The sequence below is a fragment of the Carassius auratus genome, unplaced genomic scaffold (genome assembly GCF_003368295.1).
Source record: "Carassius auratus strain Wakin unplaced genomic scaffold, ASM336829v1 scaf_tig00044895, whole genome shotgun sequence".
Classification (NCBI taxonomy): Eukaryota; Metazoa; Chordata; class Actinopteri; order Cypriniformes; family Cyprinidae; genus Carassius; species Carassius auratus.
This window is the reverse complement of record NW_020526859.1, coordinates 20,001-25,000: the sequence shown is the minus strand read 5'-3', so window position 1 is coordinate 25,000 and position 5,000 is coordinate 20,001. Positions and strand designations below refer to the sequence as shown.

The following is a 5,000-nucleotide window of genomic DNA, read 5'->3' as shown; positions in this document are numbered from 1 at the left end:
CACTTCATCTACAGCGATATCATTGACTATTTCACGAATTATATAATAATCTTTCATTTAAAAAAAAAAAAAAAAAAGAGTCAATGCCCGATCTCTGAATCTTAGCAGGTTTAGGGTCTGGTTAGCACTTTGATGAGAGACTGCCTAGGAATACCAGGTGCTTTAAAACAGGAAACAGATGATTCTTCTGCACAATCTGACTTTGCTGCAGCCTGGAATTGAACTACTGGTTTTCGTCTGGTCAGAGGAGAACTGACCCCCCAACTGAGCCTGGTTTCTCCCAAGGTTTTTTTCTCCATTCTGTCACCGATGGAGTTTCGGTTCCTTGCCGCTGTCGCCTCTGGCTTGCTTAGTTGGGGTCACTTCATCTACAGCGATATCATTGACTTGATTGCAAATAAAAACAGACACTATTTCAACTGAACAGAGATGACATAACTGAATTCAATGATGAACTGCCTTTAACTATCATTTTGCATTATTGAGACACTGTTTTCCAAATGAATGTTGTTCAGTGCTTTGACGCAATGTATTTTGTTTAAAGCACTATATAAATAAAGGTGATTGATTGATTGATTTAAGCTTTTGGGTTTTCTTTCCTACTTATATAAAGTACTGGCGATTAGATTGGCTGTTCTTTAAATAGCCCTCTCTTTGCAGCAGTCTTCGCTTACGGCCATACCAACCTGGCGATGCCCGATCTCGTCTGATCTCAGAAGCTAAGCAGGTTTGGGCCTGGTTAGTACTTGGATGGGAGACCGCCTGGGAATACCAGGTGCTGTAAACTTTTTGGACATTTTTCACTTAGTATATAATAATTTTGCCAAAAAAATAGAGTCAATGCCCGATCTCTGAATATTAGCAGGTTTGGGCCTGGTTACTACATGGATGGGAGACTGCCTGGGAATACCAGGTGCTGTAAGCTTTTTGGACATTTTTCACTTAGTATATAATAATTTTGCCAAAAAATAGAGTCAATGCCCAATCTCTGAATCTTAGCAGGTTTAGGTCTGGTTAGCACTTTGATGAGAGACTGCCTGGGAATACCAGGTGCTTTAATCTCTTTGGAAAATTTCACGAATTATATAATAATCTTTCATTAAAAAAAAAAAAAAAAAAAAAAGAGTCAATGCCCGATCTCTGAATCTTAGCAGGTTTAGGTCTGGTTAGCACTTTGATGAAAGACTGCCTAGGAATACCAGGTTCTTTAAGCTTTTGGGTTTTCTTTCCTACTTATATAATGTACTGGCGATTAGATTGGCTGGTCTTTAAATAGCCCTCTCTTTGCAGCAGTCTTCGCTTACGGCCATACCAACCTGGCTATGCCCGATCTCGTCTGATCTCGGAAGCTAAGCAGGTTTGGGCCTGGTTAGTACTTGGATGGGAGACCGCCTGGGAATACCAGGTGCTGTAAGCTTTTTGGACATTTTTCACTTAGTATATAATAATTTTGCCAAAAAATAGAGTCAATGACCGATCTCTGAATATTAGCAGGTTTGGGCCTGGTTAGTACATGGATGGGAGACTGCCTGGGAATACCAGGTGCTTTAATCTGTTTGGAAAATTTCACGAATTATATAATAATCTTTCATTAAAAAAAAAAAAAAATTGAGTCTATGCCCGATCTCTGAATCTTAGCAGGTTTAGGTCTGGTTAGCACTTTGATGAGAGACTGCCTAGGAATACCAGGTGCTTTAAACTTTTGGGTTTTCTTTCCTACTTATATAATGTACTGGCGATTAGATTGGCTGGTCTTTAAATAGCCCTCTCTTTGCAGCAGTCTTCGCTTACGGCCATACCAACCTGGCTATGCCCGATCTCGTCTGATCTCGGAAGCTAAGCAGGTTTGGGCCTGGTTAGTACTTGGATGGGAGACCGCCTGGGAATACCAGGTGCTGTAAGCTTTTTGGACATTTTTCACTTAGTATATAATAATTTTGCCAAAAAATAGAGTCAATGCCCGATCTTTGAATATTAGCAGGTTTGGGCCTGGTTAGTACTTGGATGGGAGACCGCCTGGGAATACCAGGTGCTGTAAGCTTTTTGGACATTTTTCACTTAGTATATAATAATTTTGCCAAAAAATAGAGTCAATGCCCGATCTTTGAATATTAGCAGGTTTGGGCCTGGTTAGTACTTGGATGGGAGACCGCCTGGGAATACCAGGTGCTGTAAGCTTTTTGGACATTTTTCACTTAGTATATAATAATTTTGCCAAAAAATAGAGTCAATGCCCGATCTCTGAATCTTAGCAGGTTTAGGTCTGGTTAGCACTTTGATGAGAGACTGCCTGGGAATACCAGGTGCTTTAATCTCTTTGGAAAATTTCACGAATTATATAATAATCTTTCATTAAAAAAAAAAAAAAAAAAAAAAAAAAGTCAATGCCCGATCTCTGAATCTTAGCAGGTTTAGGTCTGGTTAGCACTTTGATGAGAGACTGCCTAGGAATACCAGGTGCTTTAAAACAGGAAACAGATGATTCTTCTGCACAATCTGACTTTGCTGCAGCCTGGAATTGAACTACTGGTTTTCGTCTGGTCAGAGGAGAACTGACCCCCCAACTGAGCCTGGTTTCTCCCAAGGTTTTTTTCTCCATTCTGTCACCGATGGAGTTTCGGTTCCTTGCCGCTGTCGCCTCTGGCTTGCTTAGTTGGGGTCACTTCATCTACAGCGATATCATTGACTTGATTGCAAATAAAAACAGACACTATTTCAACTGAACAGAGATGACATAACTGAATTCAATGATGAACTGCCTTTAACTATCATTTTGCATTATTGAGACACTGTTTTCCAAATGAATGTTGTTCAGTGCTTTGACGCAATGTATTTTGTTTAAAGCACTATATAAATAAAGGTGATTGATTGATTGATTTAAGCTTTTGGGTTCTCTTTCCTACTTATATAAAGTACTGGCGATTAGATTGGCTGTTCTTTAAATAGCCCTCTCTTTGCAGCAGTCTTCGCTTACGGCCATACCAACCTGGCGATGCCCGATCTCGTCTGATCTCAGAAGCTAAGCAGGTTTGGGCCTGGTTAGTACTTGGATGGGAGACCGCCTGGGAATACCAGGTGCTGTAAACTTTTTGGACATTTTTCACTTAGTATATAATAATTTTGCCAAAAAAATAGAGTCAATGCCCGATCTCTGAATATTAACAGGTTTGGGCCTGGTTAGTACATGGATGGGAGACTGCCTGGGAATACCAGGTGCTTTAATCTCTTTGGAAAATTTCACGAATTATATAATAATCTTTCATTAAAAAAAAAAAAAAAAAAAAAAAAAAAAAGAGTCAATGCCCGATCTCTGAATCTTAGCAGGTTTAGGTCTGGTTAGCACTTTGATGAGAGACTGCCTAGGAATACCAGGTGCTTTAAACTTTTGGGTTTTCTTTCCTACTTATATAATGTACTGGCGATTAGATTGGCTGGTCTTTAAATAGCCCTCTCTTTGCAGCAGTCTTCGCTTACGGCCATACCAACCTGGCTATGCCCGATCTCGTCTGATCTCGGAAGCTAAGCAGGTTTGGGCCTGGTTAGTACTTGGATGGGAGACCGCCTGGGAATACCAGGTGCTGTAAGCTTTTTGGACATTTTTCACTTAGTATATAATAATTTTGCCAAAAAATAGAGTCAATGCCCGATCTTTGAATATTAGCAGGTTTGGGCCTGGTTAGTACTTGGATGGGAGACCGCCTGGGAATACCAGGTGCTGTAAGCTTTTTGGACATTTTTCACTTAGTATATAATAATTTTGCCAAAAAATAGAGTCAATGCCCGATCTCTGAATATTAGCAGGTTTGGGCCTGGTTAGTACATGGATGGGAGACTGCCTGGGAATACCAGGTGCTTTAATCTGTTTGGAAAATTTCACGAATTATATAATAATCTTTCATTAAAAAAAAAAAAAAATTGAGTCTATGCCCGATCTCTGAATCTTAGCAGGTTTAGGTCTGGTTAGCACTTTGATGAGAGACTGCCTAGGAATACCAGGTGCTTTAAACTTTTGGGTTTTCTTTCCTACTTATATAATGTACTGGCGATTAGATTGGCTGGTCTTTAAATAGCCCTCTCTTTGCAGCAGTCTTCGCTTACGGCCATACCAACCTGGCTATGCCCGATCTCGTCTGATCTCGGAAGCTAAGCAGGTTTGGGCCTGGTTAGTACTTGGATGGGAGACCGCCTGGGAATACCAGGTGCTGTAAGCTTTTTGGACATTTTTCACTTAGTATATAATAATTTTGCCAAAAAATAGAGTCAATGCCCGATCTTTGAATATTAGCAGGTTTGGGCCTGGTTAGTACTTGGATGGGAGACCGCCTGGGAATACCAGGTGCTTTAATCTGTTTGGAAAATTTCACGAATTATATAATAATCTTTCATTAAAAAAAAAAAAAAAATTGAGTCTATGCCCGATCTCTGAATCTTAGCAGGTTTAGGTCTGGTTAGCACTTTGATGAGAGACTGCCTAGGAATACCAGGTGCTTTAAACTTTTGGGTTTTCTTTCCTACTTATATAATGTACTGGCGATTAGATTGGCTGGTCTTTAAATAGCCCTCTCTTTGCAGCAGTCTTCGCTTACGGCCATACCAACCTGGCTATGCCCGATCTCGTCTGATCTCGGAAGCTAAGCAGGTTTGGGCCTGGTTAGTACTTGGATGGGAGACCGCCTGGGAATACCAGGTGCTGTAAGCTTTTTGGACATTTTTCACTTAGTATATAATAATTTTGCCAAAAAATAGAGTCAATGCCCGATCTTTGAATATTAGCAGGTTTGGGCCTGGTTAGTACTTGGATGGGAGACCGCCTGGGAATACCAGGTGCTGTAAGCTTTTTGGACATTTTTCACTTAGTATATAATAATTTTGCCAAAAAATAGAGTCAATGCCCGATCTTTGAATATTAGCAGGTTTGGGCCTGGTTAGTACTTGGATGGGAGACCGCCTGGGAATACCAGGTGCTGTAAGCTTTTTGGACATTTTTCACTTAGTATATA

The 5,000-nt window shown here is 40.4% G+C and overlaps 7 non-coding genes across 7 annotated transcripts; all 7 read left to right on the top strand.

Annotated features, from left to right (window-relative positions):
* Nucleotides 1-668: 668 nt before the first annotated feature.
* LOC113087531 (5S ribosomal RNA) lies at nucleotides 669-787 on the top strand. The gene has a single exon (XR_003285510.1). It is a non-coding gene; the product is annotated as a 5S ribosomal RNA (ribosomal RNA).
* Nucleotides 788-1,298: 511 nt separating this feature from the next.
* Nucleotides 1,299-1,417, top strand: LOC113087541 (5S ribosomal RNA). The gene has a single exon (XR_003285519.1). It is a non-coding gene; the product is annotated as a 5S ribosomal RNA (ribosomal RNA).
* Nucleotides 1,418-1,785: 368 nt separating this feature from the next.
* LOC113087529 (5S ribosomal RNA) lies at nucleotides 1,786-1,904 on the top strand. Its single transcript, XR_003285508.1, has one exon. It is a non-coding gene; the product is annotated as a 5S ribosomal RNA (ribosomal RNA).
* Nucleotides 1,905-2,968: 1,064 nt separating this feature from the next.
* Nucleotides 2,969-3,087, top strand: LOC113087530 (5S ribosomal RNA). The gene has a single exon (XR_003285509.1). It is a non-coding gene; the product is annotated as a 5S ribosomal RNA (ribosomal RNA).
* A 381-nt stretch (nucleotides 3,088-3,468) lies between these two features.
* Nucleotides 3,469-3,587, top strand: LOC113087518 (5S ribosomal RNA). The gene has a single exon (XR_003285497.1). It is a non-coding gene; the product is annotated as a 5S ribosomal RNA (ribosomal RNA).
* Nucleotides 3,588-4,092: 505 nt separating this feature from the next.
* Nucleotides 4,093-4,211, top strand: LOC113087506 (5S ribosomal RNA). Its single transcript, XR_003285486.1, has one exon. It is a non-coding gene; the product is annotated as a 5S ribosomal RNA (ribosomal RNA).
* Nucleotides 4,212-4,580: 369 nt separating this feature from the next.
* On the top strand, nucleotides 4,581-4,699 carry LOC113087494 (5S ribosomal RNA). Its single transcript, XR_003285475.1, has one exon. It is a non-coding gene; the product is annotated as a 5S ribosomal RNA (ribosomal RNA).
* The last annotated feature ends 301 nt before the right edge of the window (nucleotides 4,700-5,000 follow it).